Genomic DNA, 26,105 nt, shown 5'->3' on the forward strand with positions numbered 1-26,105 from the left:
ACATAACTTTGGTTAATATCAATTTTGTAAACAGTGAACTTAATAGTAAGTCAAGTCAATCAATAATATTTAATACAATTAAAAGCGTCTGCCAAAAGCCATATGAACCTGATGAATTTTCCGGAATTTCGTTTTTGCATTTCGTGCTGTCAATTTTAACCATTTTAAATTATCGATTCTGGAATGCCACGTGGAATGGCACAGCGCCCTGAAGCCGGGTCGTCGTGCCAGTTTTACTTAATTAATGATTTGATTCATTTGTTTTTTATTTATTGGTAATCATTGACACTACATCAAGAAAGCCATCGTTCACCTTGAGAAAGGTTGAAGGTTCGATCTCTCTTAAATCGTTACATTATTAAACTGGGAGCAGTTCAAAATATTTTCTAGCTGCTTCGAGATTTTCTGTAAATTACAAGACTAGTAAATTATATCAAACGAAACATGTTTCGGGTTGATTTTACACGATTTATTCTAAATCACCGTAAAAGCTGTCAGCGGACGTTTGCAAGTTAGTATGTCCATGTTTATGTAATTTTGCGCATCTAATTATTGTTGGTAGAGCGTATTGTGAGCGAACACTCGTAAGATCCGCCATCATGCCTCATTAGGTAGTGAAGCAGTCATAAATTCCTGTTTGTGCTATATAGGGTGGGACAATCCTAGTTTAATATGGATGTGACTTCGACAACATGTCTCAAGGTCGGTGGCGGCATTCAAGCCCTCAATCTTTCCACAAGCTTCACGTAAGGAGGGGCCATTGGGTGTTCTACTAGTTTAGCAATAAAAAATTGAAAAAAACCTTAAATAATCACTGCCTCAGTATTATATAAACGGCCGTCTGAAGTAGTCGTAAGTGACATGGTCACTACACAAGGGGGTCGTGGTTTCGAATCCCGCCGAGGGAAGATATTTGTATGATAAATATAACTAAAATGTCTTTTCCAGGGTTATGGATGTATATCTATACTAATATTATAAAGAGGAAAGATTTGTTTGTTTGTTTGTTTCGAATAGGCTCCGAAACTACTGGACCGATTTGAAAAAATCTTTTTCCATTAGAAGCCGACATTGTCCCTGATGAACATAGGCTACTTTTTTTTATTTTTTTTTTATTTTTTTTTGGTTTCATGTGTGTTTTAATGTTTCCGAAGCGAAGCGAGGGCGGGTCGCTATTAAATATATGTATGTGTATAATAAATAAAAATCTTACATTTATTTCCGTTATCTGGGACCTGTAACACAAGCTATTTACGAACTTAGCACGGGACCAGTTATCGTGGCGTGATTGTTAGTAAATATTTAGTAATTATAAGTTATTTATTTATTTATTCTACGCGGCATAGTCACGTCGCTTGATAGGTACCGTGCCGGATATGTGGCATAGGCGTACTACTACTACTACTACTACTACTACTTACTACTATTTATTGATACTATTTCAAAAGTATTATATTATTTATTGAGAGATAACAAACGGTTACAACATAACACATGTAAATTAGGAATTAGAAATTCTAAAATTTGGATTTATTGTACGTAGTTGGACACCTGTTTGGTGACATATTTTACGCATATTAAATAGAACAATTTACTAGCGGGCGCCAAAAGATAAACAGGAAGTAAATACAAAATTGAAGATTACTAGCTATAAGTGTGATCAAATTAAAACAATTAAACATTTTTATTTACAAGTTTTGTTGCCCTGTATTATAACATTTTTCTGTTTTATCACAGTCATTATCCAAAGTGACCTACTTTTGTTGGGTCATTGTACATAAAATTTGTCAATATGTGTATAGTTCTGATGTTTGCATAAATGTCCTCTTATTTGTATATTATAACGCAGTTTATTTAAGCGCATGTTTTCGATAAACAATATTATTAATAACGTCATAGTGACGACATTTTATTATTCCAAATGAGGTTAACGGTATTACAAAAAATAAAGAACAATGGTTTGATGGAACCGAGCTAGTAAGATTGAGGATAGGATTGACGTAGTTTCAATATTTAAAAAAATCATTATTTTATATACATACTTGTAATCTGTAACCTGATTGCTTGGTCAATCAGAGAGAAAAATAATTGCGAAATCTCCAATTATTTTTCTCTTTTTATTTTTTATTGCTTAGATGTGTGGACGAGCTCACAGCCCATCTGGTGTTAAGTGGTTACTGGAGCCCATAGACATCTACAACGTAAATGCGCCACCCACCTTGAGATATAAGTTCTAAGGTCTCAGTATAGTTACAACGGCTGCCCCACCCTTCAAACCGAAACGCATTACTGCTTCACGGCAGAAATAGGCCGGGCGGTGGTACCTATCCGCGCGGACTCACAAGAGGTCCAACCACCAGTAACATAGCTGAGCACGAGTTTCAGTAAAACTCAATTTTTCATTAAAGTAGTCTAGCTTCAAATTAGACTTTGAAGTGTAAAAATTACACAAAAAAAATTATAGCCACTACGTTATAAACATATATCTGAAAGAAAAAATGTAAATGCGTTGAAAATAGCTTGGCTCGAGCAACTAAGCCGGAAAGCTCGTTAGTCGATACAAATCGTCATAAAAATGAATGTCCGAATCGTGCAAAGATACAACGTTAATGGATGATAAACTCGGTTGTATTATGGAAAACGTTTGTTGATTGATATTGAGCGGTACGTTCCCAAACAAATTGAACGAATTAAAATCCAACTAACTAATGGATTAATATGGTTCCATTATGCTTAATGAATGTCATTCGAATCCTGTTCGTTCGTTTCGTGTTTCCGTTTTCGAATAATTCGGACATTTTTCTAGAAAACAAGCCAGGAAATAATGCCGCAATTTGGTAGAAAAAGATCTAGAGACCTAAGTTGTAGAGTCTAGTCATAGAGGTTATCCGCGCTGCTTAGGAAGTAAGGTTGCTGGCGGAATTTCGTCAACCGTATGCTATAATATGGAGGTCACAGGCTACAGCATTAAGATGAACGATACAAAGTGGATGAAAAAGCTCCTTCCCTTGTGTCATTTATCGTTATATCTATTTGTAAATTAGATGTACAAAGATGAGGAATATAAAACTAACCAATGTAGTGTGCGTAGTAGACGTATATTAGATATCGCTACGGCTCGTTAAGTACGCAGCCTCCGTAGCATCTCAGCTGATACACGAGTAATCTATTAGTGGCTTCGTCTCCGCCATTATTTGTACTGTTTGCTCTTATGGTGATTAATTGATGAATACGTTTGCTTTATTGACCGTATTCTAGGAAAGTGATTGATCGTCTTCCTTACAAAATTTTTGTATTATTGTTTTGTTAATGCGAGGAAATTCGTTAATCAAGTATTTCCATAGGACCGGGGGGAAGTCGCGGTTCAATATCAGAATATGCAAAGGAGTCTTATAGGTGGAGTTAACTTCTCCCAACTGAAATTTTCGGCAGCTTTCCCTCGTGGTCTCATTTGCTTCAGGAGTTCCGGAAGCAATTTAAGACATGCCATCTGTCCCACCTCGTGTTTAGCTCAGTCGAGTTGAAGTGCAGCCACTTCAGCTGAGCTTTTAAACGAGCGAAGTCTCAACCTCCCCAAGGTTAAGGACGCTTTTATTTTTCGGAAAGAAAAAACGAAACCTAGCGATCCGCCTTCGCTTCGCTTCAGGAATTGTAATTCATTATTGATCTCATTGAATATTCTTTTATACAAATAAGGTCCTGACTGTAACAAACACAATAAAAAAGAACGTATTATAATAAACAAAAACATCTTTTCTTACCTCTTCTTGTGGATGATAATGGTTCACGATTTTGGCGATAGTGGCTTACAAATAAAAGATAGATACCGGCACGTGCTTTGTCGTAGAACTATTTGAGATAAACATTTCCATTTTATATACTATGTACGTGTAACTCCAACGGTTTTTGCGGCGCACGCAAAAATATAATAGCTCGCAGATGACGGATTTTTTCCTTCTTACTTTGACACTTATCGTTAAATTTTGGGTAATTCAAACTATATTTTTATAAATTATAGTTTATAGGTTATTTTGATATTTAAGCTTAATGTCATATTTATTCATATCGAAGCTACAGCCTAGAAAATAAGTTTCAAGCTTTTAGCTTTGAAAATGACGGTACTTCCATACAACTTTTCATCTACCTCTTTCAACCTTTTACAACTATTTTTTCGCATTAAATAGCCCATGTCCTTTCTTCGGCTCTAAGCTATCTGTGTACTACTGTTCATTTAAATCGGTTCAGTTGTTTTGGCATGAAAGCGCGACAAACAGACTGAGCTACTTTCGCATTTACTTACGCCCCGTGGTTACGGCGGTAAGAGTAACGCAATCTATCGTTGAATAGTCAAACGAATATCAAAGAATCTAGTAGCACCCAGAACGCTCGAGAAGTACAACGCCATCTATTGACAGATAGCGGAAACTACTACTAAATATGTGTAGAATACTATCGATAATTCTAGGGATGAGCGCGTAACAATATTTATATATTAGTATGGATAAAACCGTAACAAAGCCGTGTCTATAAATTAAATATACTTTGATAAATTAAGGGGGTTGTAGATATAATTCGAACTAGATAGAAACACCTATAATTTGATATTTTTGTCTGTCTGATTGTGCAGGTGTCACAGACAAAATTTAATGCAAGGATTTTCATGAAATATTCCGGGTGAATATAGGATCTTTTTTAGATTGCGATGCCTGGCGAAGCTGACATAGCGTAGCATTTGCGTGACTGTTAACTAATTATGTAGGATAAATGTACGATGGGAAGCCGTAAATCAGTGTAAGCTATGAGTAGGACGTTGCCAAATTAGACATGGAGTCATCTTAAAGCTTAATTCGCTCTCTCCTAATTCTTAAGACAACACAATAGACAAATAGACGATTTGCGACGATCGTCGATAGGTGTTTCGTAGACGAAGTCAGACATCGAGATTAGTCGTGCATATTACAAATTAGTAACATATTTCGAGAGTGTCAAAAGGAAAAACAAAACTGTATCATGACTTGAGTGAATTAATTTAAGGTCGATGTATGTATCAAAACTTATAAAGATAAAACGGTTAAGCAAAACTTTGTAATGATTATACGAATCGACGAGAACATGGCGACCGTGGCGTATTATTTTGTTTCTGCGAACAAGTATAAGTTTTATTAAAACCGAACGTAAGAAATCCGTATCTGGGGGCACAAGCCGCGCCGACCGGCAGCTGTTCTACGTCAAACGAATGTCTCGAGTGGCCGCGAAAGAAATATAAAATTTAATTTCCTGGTCCCGCTTTGCGAACCTCCACGAATGCCTTAACTTTGAGTGCAATTTTCATTAGTTTATTTCTGTCTGTTTTCTGGAACTTCTCGAATAAAAAAATCTAAAGGAGATAGCAATAATTAGGACGTCTGTTAAACAGAAAACTTCCATTATCCGGTAATTTTATTTAAATACTAAGTGGAGAAGACGAAATAAGTATATCTAGTTAGTTTACAACATTAAAAGTAACAGACCTGATTAATTCTGATTCTTAAGTGGATACCAAAAAACATAACTAACATTCTGTATTAATTTTATTGCATATAATTCAATTTGGAGATCCATCGACATTAAATTTGGAATATAATAAATAAATAATAATCATGAGTGAACTTGCACAAAGACCTCAGCTGTGTTTGTTATTACGGGACTTGAAGAGTCTTAGGTATCTCTTATATAAATATCAGTAGCTAATACAACCAAAGAAAAAATTTAAAAAGACACCCATAGACAGCGTAATTAAAGTAATATATCACATACCATACATACATAAATCTTGCCTTCTGAGGCAACTATGGACTAACACTTCCTTCTCTACCGAGCAATGTCTGTAAACTGTTTTTAAATTATAGTTAGATAAATTACGATTTAAACAAATTACAAATTCGTACTTTTTCAAGCATGGTCAAAAGCTAGTCAAATAATCTATGGCAATACTTAAATAATTGTATATTATAGGAGCAGCAACCTATAGAAAACTACAGCCACCTACTCCTCTTCAAATGTTATTTAATAAATTACAAATTTTCATAAATAATTCATTTTTATTTTTAAAGTCGAACATTGAGTCTTTTCAGAAAAACAATTTTTCTAGTAGCATGTAAATTTTGATTTTTATTAGATTGAGCTTTCTAGCAAATATGGGTCATAAATAATAAGGCGTCACTCGTCTTTGAAATCTGAAAAAATGGAGTAGAAAGATATTTAAAACGTTTAAATTTTTTCTCATGAAACATGAATCAATATATCGCACTACGTTTTTTCCTAGCCTGTATTCCGCCAGGTAAAGTCCTTATATGTTATAGTTCAATTTGGCTTAAGATCTACAAGTACTAGATTTGTCACATTGAACTAGACTTAGAAACGTTTGCAAGTAATAAATGAGATGGGCGGGTGAGTGAGTAAGAGCCGTAGGAAAAAACTGGATGCGTGTAGTCCAAGAATATAAGAAATGAAAATCGAGGTCGAAGAAGAAGAATAATGGCGACCTGCTGCTTAACTGAAGTCATCTCCCCTTTTCGGAACGATTGCCATACATTATAAAATCAAAATACTATATTTTTACTGAGTGAATGCGGGAAATTTATAAGGTACCCACTGTATGTGTACAAACAAGAGGTCAATCGTCGAATCTAACTTGGATGGGCAACGTTCGAAAAGCTACGCAGAACTTTTTCATCACAAATACCACAGTGTCTGAAGATGAAAGTCTTTGACCAGAATGTGTTTCCCGTTATGACATATGAGACATGGTCGCTCACAATGGGCCTTATCAGAAGGTTCAAGGTCACTCAAAGAGGAAAGGATTCTGCTCGTGAGTTTCTCTACGAGATCACATCAGCAATAAGGACATTCGCAGGAAAATCATGGTAATAGCCTAAAGTTCGTACAAAAGGTGTCCACTGGGGCCGAAAAGTTGTTGAGTGGCGGCCGCGTACCGGAAGACGTAGCGTAGATAGGGTGGACCAACGATCTATTGAGGTTAACGAGAATCCGCTGAATGCACACATCCCAGGACTGGTCGTTGTGGAAAGCCTTGAGGAGGGTCTAAGTCCAGGAGTAGACTCTGTGGTATTAGGATAGGTATTTGTTCTATTAGGACTACTACGGACGGTTGATGTCATGAGGCCATAGCTCGAAAAGGCAAAGGTCATATAACGGACAGACTATTACTGTATTTTTGTATTTTAATTTTCATAACATATACCAAACCGATGTTTATTTAAAAAAATTATGAGCAAAAGTTCAGGCAGACCCCAAATAACCGATCTTTCACAAACACAGTGGTACAAAGGTCAGTGACACTAAAGCACCCACTAGAACAACATCTATACTCTATACTAATATTATAAAGAGGAAAGATTTGTTTGTTTGTTTGTTTCGAATAGGCTCCGAAACTACTGGACCGATTTGAAAAATTCTTTTTCCATTAGAAGCCGACATTGTCCCGGATGAACATAGGCTACTTTTATTTAAAAAAAAAATTATATATTTTTTTTGTTTCATGTGTGTTTTAATGTTTCCGAAGCGAAGCGAGGGCGGGTCGCTAGTTTTAGTATAACTTTGTCTTTGGTTCGTTACTTGAATTTGTTTGACCAATGAATCGTGACTAGTAATTACATTATAATTGGATCTGTGTCGCCATTCAGACACTGTAACTACTTAACTAGAACACTGTACTTATAGAATCATAAATTTTACTTTCGATAACATAAGAAAAGGTCTTTTATTTATGGACTCCGACGGACCTTTAACCTAGTTTAATAAATGTAATATATTTTTACCCCTTACGCAGCCGTGACGTACCTGACGGCCGGCATAACGCAAGTCCGTATTGTTATTATGATTGATGGTGTCGGAACGTCAGCTCAGGAAATATCTTGTGTCACCGAATCCATCCAAGTTAAATATTTACATTGAATTATTTTTTATACTTACCTGAGTAATTTTGTAATGGGATACAGGCTTGTTTTGACTGACGGTTATTGGTATAGTATTTTGCTACAGAGTGAGCCTCCGTTGAGCTCCAGTGTGATAGAGAGGATATTGGTCATCTATCGTCGGTGTATTAGTCGCGAAGACTAGCCGATTTTGAATAGTGGCTCGAAAACTGATATGAGGCAGTTTATAAAGCAGTTAGAAGCAGCGCTGTGTCCTGATCGCGCACTTATTGTATCTTAGAAATACTATTATTTTCAATGTACTCTGTTGAAAAAGGAGGCGAAGGAAGTGAGAGGGAAAGTTCTATTATAGAGTTAAAGGCAGAGTGGATTTCAATCACATGTGCTTTCTGTTTAAGTGGAGGACTGATGGTTCTCATGATGGATGACTCATTCAGTGACCTACGGAGTGTAATCTGTGTGAATCTACAAAAACATTTTAAATTAATTAATTACTTGTGGCTGTATTGTAAACGTACTCGGGTAATTACCACCATTCTATCTATTTATGTTGAGCGAATCATCGTGGGAAAGAGATAAAAATAGCAATTATAAAATTGTCTTTTTAATCGTTATTACTGCTCTTTTTCAGCAATACTCTACCTGAATGAATAGCAATTTCGTCTGTTTAATGATTTCACTAATAATTCATAGCCATAAAAGTGTTTTGTCTCTAGCATTTTATTAATATTCATCATAAAAGTCATAATAATGAAGTCCCGTAGGTGTTTTACCAATTAATAGCAATTTTGTCCACATACATACTTGCGATCCTTGCTAATTTTCGTGGGCTACCATCATCGACCTGTTACATAAACCATTACATTATTTATCGAATTAAGGATCTAATTTTTAAATGTCATAACCATGATGGGTTCCATTCAAAAGTGAGCTCCATAAAGCGCTCGTGACAGATTTATCTGATCACTCAATCTTGCAAAGTTACTCGATGAATGAAGGCAGTTGAGGAAGGTCTGATGGTTATACTATTAACGACGATTTGGAATTTTCTGTTATTAAAATTTGTGTATGTTTCATTTTGACTGATTATTATTATTGAAAATTGAAAACATGTCTCGTAATGTAAGTGTTTTAGAAGTAACTAATACAACTAGAACACACACTAAAAAACTAGACTGACTAGACACTAGAAAACTAAACAATATAGGTAATACTCATTAAGTCAAAAAATATATCAACCTTACAATAACAAAATGAAATATGACCGTAACTAATTAAATATTTTATAAATAATTACAATAAAAACAAGTTAATGATTTGTTTTCGATAATTTGATTTACAACACGCTCATTAAATTAAATAATAATAAGAACGTGAGTCTAATTTTATCATTCTTCATTTCAGGTAATTGTTAAATCAAGCTCTTTGATCGGTAAGTACCTATCTAAAATCAGTGAATCGAGCCATGGTTTCGTATTTATAAGAGGATCTCTACGATTCCCAGAAAGTAAAATTTACTTTGTGGAAATCGGAGCTATAAATCTGAAAGCTACAAAGATAGTGTGAATTCACTTCAGTTAGTAATTCACTTCCCAACTGTTTTAGACAGTAAGCGTTTCGCCAACTAGCATTTCCAAGGAAATGAGATTTTCTGTTATGTACCTATATACAGATGTTAAGATTTACTTCTATTATGTGAACGTTCTGGTAAAATTACTTTAGATGCTTTTCATTCCGGAAATCGAATCAATAGTAAAGGCGAATTAGATATTTTTTATGGTTACAAATATGTGTACAGTAAAGAAATAAAGGAACCCAAATGAGTTGCAAACTCAAAAGATTTAATTAACTTAAATAAATCTATACAAATTATTTAATCTTTCATTTAAAAGAAGAAATGTAATTAAGGATGTTAAAATTTTACTTGGTTTGTGTGTTGCTTACTAAGTTTGTAATGTTTTTCGTAAATCCGAGTTTATTTGCAAATTAAAATAAGTAATTTTAATACGGTTGTACGATTAATTACTTATTAATAATAATAATAATATACGGTATATAATAACAAAACTTGATTAAGCAAAGCAATCCGGCTGCAAGCCAGGTAGACCAAGAATTCTCTGACTATTTAAAGTACTAAAAAACTTGAATTGACAACCACTAAAATTTATACGTTCAACATCGAATGTAAAACGAACAAATTGAAAATAATTATTCCAAGTAATTCATTTAATGTATTTTTTCATTCCAAATCTTTTAGTACCTCTTATAAATATTTATTTATCAGAGACAAAGTTTTGTACACTTTATAATAAATACACTAGAATACGATTTAGAAAAAATATATTATTTGTTCGTTCTTAAGATTGCAACATTTCCTTGGTACGGGCGTTTAATCTGTTCAATGTGCCATTATAGTCAAAAGTTACGTCGTTATTTCCTAATTTATTTGGACGTTGCGTAACCCGGATCTGCGTGTGAGTGAGCCGCCCTACCATCTTCGGGCTCACTTAAAACCACATACGCATTTTCCGACCGTTTGGTATTGACCGGGGATTTGCGAAGCAGCACTATGCGATCTACAATCTCCAGAACTTTCCATTTGGGAAGAAGCATTATTGAGTTAATTTAATCCTTTTTAAATCGCATCATCGGCTTCTCAGTTACTTTACTTTTGATATAAGAGGTGCATTCTATTTTATTGTTGGTGGATAGTTATTTAATATCCAATGTTAAAAGCTTAGTCGATGATTTTAAGCTACACATTTTTTTTTAATTGCTTAGATGTATGGACGAGCTCACAGCCCACCTGGTGTTAAGTGGTTACTGGAGCCCATAGACATCTACAACGTACATGCGCCATCCAGCTTGAGATATAAGTTCTTAGGTCTCAAGTATAGTTACGTATAGTTAAGTATAGTTATTTAGGAGTGATTTTTAAAGTTTTCATTAACAATTTCCACTTATATTGAATTTTACGGATTATAATTGCACTATGTATCTAAGCATCAGGATGGTTGTGATGATGATGATAATTTTAAGATACATTTGCCTTTTTAGCTAAACGCGTTCGTATTTAAAAAAAAAAACAAATAAAGAAGAAAGATTTGCAATAATCTTGAGTAGCGATAACAATTTAACGGCTCTATGTATTAGAAAATCGAAACACAAACGAAACCTACGAAAGTCAGAACTGAAAAACAATTTTGTTTTTGCTTTGAAATATCAGGGAATTTCCATTTAACTTTTCCCGTCAACGACTTTTATTTATGTAAAAATGCTTTGAACGTGACTCTTTTATAAGTATCGACCTATAAAATTATGCTATTTTGTTGTTTCCCTTTCCAAGTTCTGAGTTTTAAATTAATTTCCCAACCAATGATGAATTAGTAATAGGACCTTTTATTTAAATAAACAATTGTCTATGTCAATATTTTTTTTTGTTTAGAATGTTCATTTCTTTCGTTTGATTTTAATTTTTACCGGAAAATATGTTATTAACTCTATTTTTAATTCTCCATTTTAATTGATGTCCATATATGCATGTAGAATGTTCATACGTAGTTTAGTACGTGTCGTAGCAAAAGGTCTAGAGCTCAATTAGAGGGTTCTTTACAAATTATGTAAATGCAAAAAATTCACAGACTGTCGTCATTAAAATCTGACGCCCTGTTGACCCCCGTAGACATGCCACTTTTACACTGTTAATAAACATGAATTTTTTTAAAACACAAACCCCACCGGTAGAGGCTTTGAACAAAAATAATTAAGTTATTTTTGTGCTGGGATTTCGAGGTAGAATTTTTTATCACGATCGTTTATTATGTACACAGACGGTTTCAGAAATGTTCAGGACACGTAAAATGTTTGTATTTAGTGATCATTATCACTGGTAGAAGTTGTCGTCGCCTAAAGGATAGGAGATGACCGGCGAATTCGTATCGGGAATCGCAGCAGCTATACAGGTACCAACATTTGTAGTACCGCTTAACTCATGTTCACGAATGGCTTCCACACGAAGGAATAATATCATTTAATTAATTACAAAATTTAATTAAAAACGAAACCCGCAGATATTTTAATTTACGTAATACTGGTGGTGGGCTGTATTTTCAGGCCGCACGATTCGGTATCACAATCCTGCCTGCTTCCACGGTGAAACAGTGATGCGCTCCGGTTTGAAAGGTTGGAACAGCCGTTTTACTATTGACCCTTAGACCTCATATCTCAAGGTGCATAGTGGCATTCCCATTGTCATATCTAAAGGTTCCAGTAATAGCTTGGTGGGCCGTGACCTCATTAATGAAATTTCCCCTTTTGATTGAAAATAGTTCTATAGTTTAACTTCAAATTCGTTTGAAACTCTTAAGCTTTGCAAACATTGCAGAGAAAACATACAAATCGCTTTAATTAGGTGCCACGTCATATTACTATGAAACCATAACATTCGTGGTAAATTAATTGTGAACAAGTCATAACGTGTACAGTTAACGTGGCATATTTCAGTAGGGGAGGGTGCTCCTCGGAACCTTGACTAAACGTCAGCAGCGAATTGAATGGGGCTCTAGTTTTGTGGTTTCTCACGGCTGTGTCACGAGAAAGGAGGCCTGTACTATTGTGGTGGTTAGCAACTCGCATTCGGTATCGTAGGGTTGCCATTTCCTGGATTACCTCTCTATTTAAGCGTTTGTTAAATTATTAAAGCTTATTAATAGTAAAGAGGCGTATATGTACTTAACATACATTGGTTAATTGAAGGTAGTGTTAGTTCTATGAACTGAAAACTTGCTTTCACATTATTTTAGGCGGTGGTTTGGGTATGCAATTGGCTTGGTTGAGGTCCGTGATCACTCTTAATTAGGTGAATCATATACTTTTTACTTTCAGAAGCTGCGAAAGTCCATGTGTCGTTGTATCATAATTCCATATAATTTAAGTTTCATACAAAATTATTGAATAACAAAACAAACAAGAAACTCTTAAAATGGCATGGGTAATACAATGATCGATGGATGCAATGTGAATGAATATTCACCATCCGTAATTTGAACTATTGTTGAGGGTCCCTGAGACAGGCTCGACCTGTACCGATATCGGTCGCACAACTCGGTCAGGGCCGCGTGTTCCTCTAGATACCTACGTAATATGAATATTCTGCTTGTTGCGCGCCGCTCTGTGATGCACAATGCACTGAATAATGGTAAAACGAGAGATAAGATCTTTTGAAAAGCCCCGTAACTATTGAATTTCAACGGATCGAACGGATTATTCTTAATGTTTGACATTTTGTGAATATGCGCGGTTCGTTGCGTTTCATACTACTTTGGCCTTTGGTCTCAATTTGGTATCTGCTATGCATGTTGGGCTGTTTATGTTTAACATCAAATCGTCTGCCATTTTTAGATTTGCCGTCTAGATTTTCATTAATTTTAATTCGTCACCTTTACGAGAAACATGAATTTCAGCGGATCGAACGGATTATTCTTAACGTTTGACATTTTGGGAATATGCGCGGTTCGTTCCGTTTCAAACTATTTTGGCCTTTGGTCTCAATTTGCTATGTGCTATGCATGTTGGGCTGTTTATGTTTAACATTAAATCGTCTGCCGTTTTTAGATTCGCCGTCTAGATTGTCATTAATTTTTATTCTTCACTTTTATGAGAAACACAAAATTATTAGTAAACTAAATAACCAAAGTTAAATATTCAGAGGTGGTTAGTGTAACGTACAAGGCTGTCAGTGGCGGCCATTACAAGGCCGGCTGCCCCATTATTTGGCAGCCTCGTGATCTTTGTGAGACAATTTGTTTGCAATATATCTGGTATTGATACGTAAGTATATTTTTTATTAACACGTACGATGGCAGCTTCCAATTAAAATATATTAAATTATTTAAATAAATTATTAATAAGTGAAAGAAATTAAACATATTATTATTAACTTCATGCTGATATTCTCCTCGTGCAAGGGTATGTTGTAAGCCCGCAAACATTTCTAAGACCAGCACCGATGTAACTATTTTTACTGCGAAGCTATCTACGCACACCATCTAAATGAGATTATTGATGTATTATAGTATTTCTGTAAAGGAAACGCGATCCCTTGTCTCATTAATTAGGTTCGCAACTCATTTTACCTTTATCGATTTATATATAAATACAATGTGGTAGAGAGAATCTAAAGTTAGTACATAGTACACGGTGCCTTAGGCTGAATTAATAATGTATTTTCTTCAACGTTGTTTGAGGTTAAGCTTCAAGTTTTCGTTCTGAAGACGTGCCTGTTTAGTCGAATATTTAACGGTTGCTAATCGGCGTGCTTTGTAAAGATTTTAATTTAACTCTTGCAGCAGAGGTAACAGAAGCACGAATTTCATGGTGATCAATGTGTATTAATCATCTACATACCAAAATCTTACATCTACAGTCAAATTTAATGTGTTTTTCTGTCCGTTTGTGTTGGAAAAGGTCTAGAATGGCAAAAGTCTAAGCCAATTACATTTAAGCTTCATATACATATCTAATAATAATAAAAAGATGTTTTCACATGTGATGCGTCGGCATGACACTCATATCTTGTTTTTGCAGTACGAATATTAAGTACTAGCGACCCGCCCTCGCTTCGCTTCGGAAACATTAAAACACACATGAAACCAAAAAAAATAAAATAAAAAGAAAATAAAAAAAAGTAGCCTATGTTCATCAGGGACAATGTCGGCTTCTAATGGAAAAAGAATTTTTCAAATCGGTCCAGTAGTTTCGGAGCCTATTCGAAACAAACAAACAAACAAATCTTTCCTCTTTATAATATTAGTATAGAGTATAGATATAGACTAACCGAGTCAGAATATCTTTTCTCGAAGATAAATGATTGTATTTGTTAATCTTATGTTTTTTTTTTATAAAAGAAAATTGTAAATATTTTTAAATGTGTTCGAAAACAATTTTTGCCGAAATTTATTTCATTTTTTTTTCTTATACCTTGTTTTCTCATACACTTCAATCTTTAACTCGTAATAAGTTTTCAGATTGTAACAACGACGTGAGAACAAAAAAGTTTTTGTCGTTTGTTCTCGACTTCCAAATCCGCTTGGAGCAGCTCACAAGTATGTTACACAACATCCGCATGCAAAATGTTGAAAATCTCTCATGTTCAGGAGATTTTTTTCGCGACTTCGAAAGACACGAAAGTTATATTTCGTATAAGCTTTTATGAACACAGTTTTATTTTACTGAAGCTATTTTTGGCATCGACGTAGAATCATCCAAGGCTTAATGATAACTGTTCTAAGTCGCGGATTTATTTGTACATTTAATAACTATGTATATTCTTGAAGTCTTTATTTTAGAAGTTGAATGTTATTTGACAAATATTTTGTATGGCAGTCTTTGAAGCTTAATATCGTTTACTTTGCGTCGTCTCGAAGGAACTCGAGTCAACTTAATTACGGTATCCCTTTGAAGATCAGAGCCGTTGAAGTAAGACGTCTGCGGGAAACGTGGAAGAAACAATGTTGTGATTCCACATTCCCGGATAAACGAATCAGTTTGTCAGCCCGGGGAATGGATCACCTTCTTGCCATCTGACCTTTTAGTTTCCGTGGTAAAATCACGTATCTGTATTCTGTGCCGTGGTAAATAGGTTGTTCATTATATTGTGTTTTCTTTCTCACAACGTGTTAAGTTTGTGTGGTGTTTCACTATAGAATATAATGAATCGATACACAGCTTACTCTCTGATTATGATGACTCACTGATTATGGTTCGTATTTAAACAAAAAAGTTGAGTTTTTCAGTACACAATTTCATAAGAAACTTTAATATAGAAAATGTGCAGTTTTACTAAAAGATACTTCAGTGAAACGGGCTAAACGTAAATGAACCAGAAAGAAGCAACACATTAGTAATTCAAGTGAATTACTAATGCGTTGCTTCTTTCTGGTTCATTTAAATAAGTATTTAAACACAGTATTTTTCTAATTTTTACACGGAACAGGAGCTTTTTAATAATAAATTGTAATGGTTTTTTTTTCCTTAGATTAACGGGCAAGCTCAGCCCACTTGATATTCCTGAGAATGCGTCTGCCCACCTTTAAAGATAAAAATAGATAGAAGCCGGATTATTTCAAAGATAGAAGATTCACATAGCTGTTTTTTGTGTTCTTAAAAAAATAATTGTTTTAAGGAACCTAGTTGAATGAAAATATTCGGGTTTGGTCATCATTTGAAGGGATTTTACAGTTTGAATCTTTTTCACTCTGTTGGCCTGCCTAAACAGAAACTGTAAAACAAAGTCACGCCCTTTCCTATAAAAAAAAATAACTTCCTCTTTCCAATTAAGATCATTAAACAGAATTTGTAAGATTTAAGTTCGTTAAGATCGGCCAATCAAAATGATTAAAGGGTCGATCAGAGGCGGGCTGTAAATATTGTTTTCTAAATTGTTTTTCGATTCTGACGATAGACAGGGCTATGTTCGGCATCTCATCGCGCGATCAAACAACACTGAGGAGATTGACAGGAGAACAAAGTTAAGCGATATAGTCCGAACACATGCGAAGAGGCGGTGTGGTCAGAGCTATAAGTTTCTAGAATAGGAAGGTGAAGTGTGGTAGGGCTTGCTTGACGAGTTAGACAGTTGACCAACGTCGGAAGAAAATTCTGGAAGCGAGCAGTATAGAATATTCTTTTTTTATTTGAAAGCCGGCGATTCTCGTTTGATCTCATTTAAATTTTATCAAGATTTGACGGGTACTTTTTGAGTTATCCTTAGTAATGCATATTTAATTGACTTCGACTACATTGAAGATATTCTCATTTTATTTCGTAGAAGTGGGTTTTCTTTTTTATTTTTATTTTGTAATATATTAAAGCAAAATTCTCATAGGGTAACAACACTAATTATTGTACAGATCAAGTTTATATGTGTATTTAGGAAAACCTGTTATATTGAAATTAGCATTAATAAAAAAATAAAAACGTGTGCGTCTCGGGATGCCCGACAGAAGTGATAGTTTAATCTAATCTAAGTTGAACTATTTAATATTGAAATTGTTCAACTTGAGAAAAGCTTAGTTTTTTTATTATTCAGATTATATGTATATTAATATGATAATGTAAGGAAAATTGTGACATAAATTGAAAGAGACATAGAAATAGTTAAATAAAATAAAATAGTTAGGAGTTACATACGTTCTCAGGTACCGCTGCGTGAGTGAAAGGGAAGCCAGACAGACTGGCGCCGTAACGCGTTACGTAACGAAGCGTTTTACCCTCCCATAATATTACATAAAAAAATAGAAGAAGAACCGACTTCGATTATACTTATTATAGTTTTCGAGCGTCAGAGACCCGCCGAATTGTTTTAAACGAAGAACTAATAAACTTCCTCTCTTCATTTTGAACTGAGTGTTTATGAGCCACCAATATACAAAAAAAGAACTTGTCTCATTCACTGACTGACTTACTAAGTCTTCCAGTCCAAACCTTTAGGAAGCTGAAGTTTTGACTTTTTCCTATAATGATAAAGGTAAAAATAAAGTTTTTGTATTCCACCCATGAGGAGTTAAAAACGGCTGAAATGTTTCTATATAAAATCACGTATGTAACAGGGTGACAAGTTTGGTGATAAACTTTTTTATTGCTGCCGGATTCACCTTATATAATTGATAAATATTCAACACATGCGAAATAATTATCGACAAAAACTTGTGTGAGATGTGATGATTTGTGTGAGATGATCTCGTAGTTTCGTTTAGTCGCTGCATCACCACCGGAGCAGCCATTATATAGGTATTATATATTATATAGGTATAGGTAGTGGGCTACCTAAAACCATTGCGTTCATCCACAGAGCGTTCCCAAAGACATATTTGCCACGTACCATAAGCCAATGGCGTAGCTATATCATCTGAGGCCCATAGCAAGTTCATTGGATATCGCCTGAGTAAATGTAGTAACGTCGTTATTAAAAAAAAACCCACTAAAGTATAACTGTTACCCGAAGGATTTTAATATGTGTATTGTAGTTAAATAGATTTATTCCAAAGCGGAGTTTTTTTCTTCATGAATGCTTTTAAATCTTAATAATTTATTTCGATTCGTTTAAGATCTGAATAGCTAGATAGAATGATTCATTTAGGTAATTATATAAAATGTTTAATCATTAATAAATTTTGTGAGAGATCTTTATTTATTTTTTATTTATTTATTTAGTTGCACCAACAAAGTAATTATCAATACAAAACATTGTCAAAATGACAATAATTACATTAGAGGTGCAATCGACAGTGCATTGACAACTTCATTACATTTGATTAATTATAATTATTTATTATGATTAATTATGTTACGGGGGTCCGTGGCTTTTTGCCAGCCCTGCCACCCTATAGTTACGCCACTGGATATGGTTTTGAATGAACTTCCCTCCATGGTGTTTCCTGATTGCTATGACATGTCCTTCTTCGATAGAAATGTCCGTAGAGTACTCAGCGGTGGCAGTCGCTTAGCTACATCCTTTGCATTGCTAACGTCTATGACGATCCACTATCAAGTGGGCTGTATGCTTCTCTGTCTACAAAGGCTATAATAATTTAAAAAAACAATTGTTAAAAGTTGAAAAAGATTCCTAAAGCTAGCTTTCGTGTGATTTTATGCTCCCATGATGTCGAAAAGGTTACATTGGTTTGCAAAGGGAATTCACGGACAAAAAATTTAGAGAGAATGGGTTCGAATTTAAATAACATTTTATTTTCAAACCGTAGAGAGACATTCATATGATTATTATTTTATGATGTTGGCTTGACTTGTGTTTTCAAATAAACTTTGTGAACCGATAAAAGCGACTAGTAGGAATGGTTTCTCAAACTGAATGTTATTAAGTCTAGGTAACGCTTCATTAATTATGTTCATTATATCGCGTTAATGAACAGACAAACCTACCATTAAATGTACCTCCACAACCGGGCATTACTATAATATAATAATTATATTCTCTCCTAATATTCTGTTTCAGTTTGTAAACAAAGCCGCTGGCATCACCTAGTAGGTATGTAAATATCTAAAAAGGGAGAGGGAGAATACAAACATAATATTGGTATTCGTTTTTTAATAGCTGTTTCCAGGCGATTTGAATTTTAACGATTTTATGAGATGGAAACTGATTGCGAAAATGTTTGGGTCTCTATTGGCAACAATAATCGTAGATGTAGATTATTATGGCCAAATAGTCGCTTTAGTTTGGCATTTGGTGTCGCTAGTAGAAACATATATTTTGAAACATGATCTCAACCGATTGTCTTATGTTCGTTTTCTCGATACTGTTGGTCTATCTTTGAAAGTACATTATAAATGACGACGGCTTGTCTGTATTTAGGCGAGGGATTAGTCCTCCGAATAAAGGATTTACCAACCATCCGCTTAGTTTTATGTCGCTCGCTGAAGTCGTTGTGGCCTAAAGGATAAGACGTCTGGTGCATTCGTATGTAGCGATGCACCGGTGTTCGAATCCCGCAGGCGGGTACCAATTTTTCTAATGAAATACGTACTCAACAAATGTTCACGATTGACTTCCACGGTGAAGGAATAACATCGTGTAATAAAAATCAAACCCGCAAAATTATAATTTGCGTAATCACTGGTGGTAGGACCTCTTGGGAGTCCGCACGGGTAGGTACCACCACCCCGCCTATTTCCGCCGTGAAGCAGTAATGCGTTTCGGTTCGAAGGGTGGGGTAGCCGTTGTAACTATACTGAGATCTTAGAACTTATATCTCGAGGTGGGTGGCGCATTTACGTTGTAGATGTCTATGGGCTCCAGTAACCACTTAACACCAGGTGGGCTGTGAGCTCGTCCATCCATCTAAGCAATAAAAAAAAAATAAAAAAATCACAAATAAAAGTGTTAATAAAGAGAAAAAGAAAAAACATTTCCAAGCCCACTCTCTATGCATAAAATGATAGCTGACTGCGGTCGTGCGCGCATCACGCTCTACTACTGGTTTAATTAAATCGTGAATCCTCATAAGTTATCTGAAATGCGCTATAGATGTGCTATAAGGTTTAATATAAATATGCATTTTCAGAACGTTACGTAATCCCTTTTAATCCCTTTTGGCTAAGCCCTAGAGCTGCCGCACCCGTTCTGACTAAGCTAGAAAAGTCTTCGGACAACCGCGTATCTTACTATCCTGATAAATATATGTCAGAGAGACCACAATTATTAACGCCATTGTCAGATATTATAGGAGGGAATAGGGCGATCGAGCTAAGAGAAATATTGTGTATTTAGAACAATTTAGAAATCTCTTGACGTTAGCAAACAAAACGAATGACAGTTCTTAGGACGGAGGGATCGCTCTTTCAGAAGGCTGATTAGTAAGTGTGATGATGGCGTCTATGCACCTCCATCGGCTAAACTCTGTTGTAGCACGAAGTTAGCCGAGTTCCGACGATACCGCAATCGTGCTGTCATCTCTCGGGTATCGTGCTGTTTTTAGCTACCAAACTAATGACCGTCTCCGAGATATTATATATTATTATGTAGCTGTTACTACATTGCAGCTAGTGCACAATAAATTCTATACTGTACATCAAAATATTGCACTTCCACCATGATATCTAGAATTTCATTACACAACATTATTTTCTGTCCGCACCTAACGAGGCAACATATTTTGTTACCCTTATTGCCCAGTTAACTCGTAATAAACGATGCTGTGTAGACCGTTTTCAAATGACTTGTATGATTCTAAAGGTGCTTCTAAGAACTAGTGAGGTATATTATCTATATTAATCAAAATATATACTTAATGTTCCCTTCCCAAGATAACTTTTTTTTATAACGATAGAGACGATTTTATAAATTACTATGATTCTTTTGAAAAAAAAAACTTTATAATTATATTTAAAAAAAAACGGTTGTCTGTAAAGTCGGTTTACTGACGATAGTTGAACGTGACAACGTCTATCGAATTATAAGACGTTGTCACGTCAATAATATGTATAATTTGAATATTAATTAATTGAAAAATATTTAAATAAACAAACATCTGTATCTGAAATGATGCAGTTTCTTCTTAAGAAAGTTGTTTTACAAACTTTGTTACTTAACTCCAGAAGGGCAATGGGTTCATCAGTCATATTTGTAATTAAAATAACCACAAAATAAATGAGTAGTTCTTACTAATGTTTGTCTATGAAACAGGGATATTGTGACGATAGTATCAGCCTTGAGGGTCCTTTTTAGTCGGCAGAAAGTTTGGTACGAAGGTACGGAGCCTTCCAAGTAACTTTCCCAGCTTGCATTTCGGGCGTCGTCCAGGCTTGACATCTTGACGTAAAACACGCAGTCGTATCCAATTTGGCTCAGTTGGGTAACTATAGGTATAGTAAGACTGGATTGAGGGATTTCTAGCTCTTAAAAGCTCCCTAAATTCTCCGGAGATTCTGATGCAGTAGAAGAAGTCCTCCACATGAATTTGTTTGGATGCAGTCTTTATCTCGGAAGACATATATGTATGCATATGGATTCGATAGCAATTTGCACACAGACACAGCCCACTGAGCTTTCGCCGGATCTTCCCAGTGGGTCGCATTTCCGATCCGGTGGTAGATTCTGCGAAGCACGGCTCTTGCTAGGGTTTGTGTTAGCAACGTCGTCAGGTTTGAGCCCCGTGAGTTCACCTACTAGTTAAAGTTACGCTGAAAGAGCCTCTCAAGACTATCAGCTTAGGAAAAAAAATATGGTAATTTGAGGGTACAGGGTGGAATCGGGGTACATGGGAGGATTAGTGGGTTGGCTCCAGCCAAGCTAGCACTCAATATCTCCCGAAACTGAAAGGGGACGACCCAGCTGCACAATGATAGGTCAATAGTCGGAGTTGAAACTCGAACTAAGAACCTCCAACTTTTTAAACTGAACTGACTCATTTGCGCTAAGAGACTTTCGGGAAAGAACAAGAGAAGAATGGTGACGTAGTCTGCCTACATTCATCAAATATAATAACTGCATTGGATAGATAGTCGAGAGTGATATACAGGAAGGTATTATTACGAATGATTACGACGATTAAACTTGAAACTTAGCTTAATTGAAAAAAAAACCACTCGAAAACTCTAATATTAATTCTGAATATTACCGAAGTATATGGATTTTCTGTAATGAAACTGAAATGTTTACTATAGCAATATTAAAGATACACAAAAACAGATATATTCACTGAACCAAAGTTATAAGGAAAACATTATTTTTTTCTTCAAGAACATTATGTTTTCGTTTACATAGATACTTTGTTATTGAAGTATTAGTCTCATGTAACAGAAATATGAAGCTTATTCAAAATTGTCTCTATTGGCTTTGATATAATCCATTGAACGCTGTGGCCAGTTATTAATTTAAAACACCCACTTTCTCCAGGAGAAATTCGACCAAATAAGGTGAAGGATTGGTGGAATCAGAAACATTACTTTCCAGTCACGCTTGTGTATCAAGCCCCCTAATCTAAATCTTGCTGAAAGTTTTTTCTTGATTATGGTGTTGTTAAGGGCCCTAATCACCTTCCTAAGGATCGTATTTTAATACACTTGTGCCAATATTATTTTTTCACTAATATAAGATTCATACTGGCAATCAATGACATCATTACTGAATCTGTATTAGGTCCACGCTATGCTTTTATTTTATTTATATTGCTTAGATTAGAGGACTAGCGCACGCCCCCCCTGATGTTAAGTGGTTACCGGATTACCGCTTTTTTAGAACTTCGAGCTTAAACTCGGTTATTCGTCAGTTTTTTTTATCGCTTCCCTTTCCGTACCACCTAAGAAGTAGTTTTAATTGTAAAACCATTTTTTTAAGTATCATATTATAAGTAACAAAAAGTGCGTATCTAGTAAGTTGCAAGTCTTACATCATGAACATATGCGACATTTAAGGTTGATCAATTAATATCCTTAATTATCATTTGCTTGCGGACATGATTCATTTGCTTTGATGATTGCGTTTAGTACCAATACTCGTGAATTCTTGATCATTTACTGTCATAATATGAAGCGGATGGCGTTACAAATACTGCATTTGGATCTATACCTATATGATATAATAGCACCACAGCAAATCAATTTCGTTTATAGCTCCACTCTATTTAATATAACAAGAAAATTTTAAAAAGATCGGCGCGAAATTGAAAAAGCTCGAGGAATAAAATAAAATAAATAAAAATAAAATAAAATTCATTTAATTCAGACCCTCTTAAGTCCATATGTTGTAAGTAGAATAATACTTAGAACTATGTTAGTAAAATTAAAATTAAAATTAGCCATTAAAACATTTAAACATTTAATTCATAAATCTGCGCTGCTTTGAGGCACCTGGTATATGGATATGTATATGAACCCAGTGTCTCAAAACGAGGCTTAAAGACACCAAACAAAGAATCAAACGAGGTACATATTTTGTTTATATTTTTTCATTATAAAAGTATTTATAGTCCGACAGTTTGTATATAAATGTTTATTTACGATAAGTGAAATTGAGTTACTCCAATATTATTACTACATATGCTTGCTAATGAATGGGTTAAATAAAACGTTATTAGATTTTCTTTTCCATTAATGACATGTTTTGTGCATCACCACGAAAGCTGATATTAAGAAATTGCGCGAAGCTTATACTTTCGCCATCAAGACTTGTTCTATTTTACAATTATTGATCGAATCTAGTTTTTCAACTTGAAGCCGACTCGAGGCTTAGCAGAGAATGATTATGTTGATTCCAAAACGAAATTGTTAAAACTTTTATTGAAATTAAAATTTGTTATGGTTTTGAATAAATGTTTTTTTTTTATCACAGCGGAGAACATCCCGAGACAATGATACTAATTATAATCTGATAAGCTCGTGAACTTTTTTAAATGTCACAAAGTAGACGGTAATATTGTTTTTAGTTATTCCGTTGTTATTTCTGGTTTATGTTATAATATATTTTTAATAACTAATATAGTTGCTATTGTGTAGTAAAACTAACTAAAAAGAACCCATCAAAATTTGTTTGTACTATAATTTGGATGTGTTTAATTAATTTAAAATATTTATTTACGATCAAAAGTGTTCATAAGTTTAGAAACATAGAATTATTTGTCACGTTGTTGTGATATACGCGTAAGTCCCTCTATATTTCTTAAAATACATCGTTAAAGCTCTAGTCTTTGTGTCGTGTTTCTTTATACACATAATTTCTTGGAAATGCCGCAGAAAAGCCTCAACGTTCTTATTCACAAGGCGTGGCGAGCTATTTATAATGTTCGACTATCTTTTCCGAATATGTATGTAAAACGGGAAAAGTTTCCATTTTCTTTTTATGTACAGTTTTTTTTATTGCTTAGATGGGTGGACGAGCTCACAGCCCACCTGGTGTTAAATGGTTACTGGAGCCCATGGACATCTACAGCGTAAATGGGTCACCCACTTGAGATATAAGTTCTAAGGTCTCAAGTATAGTTACAACGGCTGCCCCACCCTTTAAATCGAAACCGTGTTGTTGGATTCTTCGAAATATTGGATTAAATGCAATATTTTGATAAAAGTTCAAATAAATCTGCAGATTAACTTTCAGCCTTGATGTTGTTCATTAGAAACGTTTCGAAACTGCGTATTGATGTATTTAAAATGATTTTCTAAACAAAAATCTTGATTAATTATTATTATTTTTGTCAGAAAAAGGACTAAATTATAATTGATAAGCTTGATTATATATTTTTTTAATTATATTGAATACAGTCGTACTAATAGACAGATGCAGTTTTTATAATAGACACCGATTCATATTTGTATTTATATTGAGTACACCTCTTGTACGTATGAATCGTTTTGTGAATCCAGCAGGTTCTTTTATTATTATTTTTTATTATTGCTTAGATGTGTGGACGAGCTCACAGCCCACCTGATGTTAAGTGGTTACTGGAGCCCATGGACATTTACAGCGTAAATGCGCCACCCACCTTGAGATATAAGTTTTAAGATCTCAGTATAGTTACAACGGCTGCCCCACCCTTCAAACCGAAACGCATTACTGCTTCACGGCAGAAATAGGCAGGGCGGTGGTACCTACCCGCGCGGACTCACAAGAGGTCCTACCACCAGTCTGAGTTCTGAGAAGCCGGTCACACAGTTATTTAAGTCACAGGTTATCTTAAACCGCCTTTCGAAATGAACACTGAATGAAATTAAGCCTCTACGAGATACCGATCACAGCCTACGACGCTTCACTTAGTAGGGTAGTAATTAGTGAAATGGCTGTACCAAAGTAACTAAATATAGCACCAGTGTACTCTTAGTTATTCAAATTCTGTTCTTGATTATACGTTTTCATAAGTTAGTTAATCAAAATTATTATGCAGATTTGACAGAATTTTCAGCAATTTCGAAGTTTCTCTTATTGAAATTTAGCCGTTCTGTGTTGCACACAGCAAAAAACTGATGCCCAAGATTGTGCGAATGTTATAGTTTCAAGCCGATCTCGATTTTTGTTTGCTAAATAATCGTAACACTCTTTGAAAATATAATATATGTAGATAGCATCATTGAATAGCAATCATCCAAACTGACACTTTGAAATTTATAATGCTAGTAAATTGTTTACTGGTGGTAGGACCTCTTGTTTACTGGTGTTAGGACCTCTTGTGAGTCCGCACGGGTAGGTACCACCGCCCCGCCTATTTCTGCCGTGAAGCAGTAATGCGTTTCGGTTTGAAGGGTGGGGCAGCCGTTGTGACTATACTGAGACCTTAGAACTATATCTCAAGGTGTGTGGCGCATTTACGTTGTAGATGTCTATGGGCTCCAGTAACCACTTAACACCAGGTGGGCTGTGAGCTCGTCAACACATCTAAGCAATAAAAAAATAAAAAAACGTTATATGTGTTCAATTACTCAATATCGTAAAATAAATTACAGAAACATCTACTGGCAGCCCTAAATATGTACCTACATACTGAGTATGTTAACTGGCTCCGTATATTATGTATGAAGGCTGTTCTGAGCGGAACTAAATGAGGCCACTTTATATCATTTTTTTGGATAATAACAGACGTTGACAAACGAATTTATCGTCATAATTTTAATGGCGACGTTTTGTCATTTCGTCTATACGTGTTAGTATACTTTAGATGTACA

At 34.9% G+C, this 26,105-nt stretch overlaps 2 protein-coding genes across 7 annotated transcripts in view; both read left to right on the plus strand.

Moving 5' to 3' along the window:
• LOC114249580 (ecto-NOX disulfide-thiol exchanger 1) overlaps positions 1-26,105 on the plus strand; it is a 120,303-nt gene that overhangs the window by 83,534 nt on the left and 10,664 nt on the right. The gene's annotated exons all lie outside the window — the stretch shown is intronic.
• Positions 1-26,105, plus strand: part of Fife (regulating synaptic membrane exocytosis protein fife) — a 135,560-nt gene that overhangs the window by 15,006 nt on the left and 94,449 nt on the right. For 5 of the 6 annotated variants that reach the window (XM_089730995.1, XM_089730990.1, XM_089730992.1 and 2 more), the window contains exon 2: positions 9,342-9,369. The exons of the other annotated variant lie outside the window; for it this stretch is intronic. The gene's annotated coding sequence lies outside the window, so the exon portion shown is untranslated. The remainder of the gene's footprint in view (positions 1-9,341; positions 9,370-26,105) is intronic. 6 annotated transcript variants of the gene reach the window in all.

The sequence above is a fragment of the Bombyx mandarina genome, chromosome 11 (assembly GCF_030267445.1).
Source record: "Bombyx mandarina strain Sakado chromosome 11, ASM3026744v2".
NCBI lineage: Eukaryota > Metazoa > Arthropoda > Insecta > Lepidoptera > Bombycidae > Bombyx > Bombyx mandarina.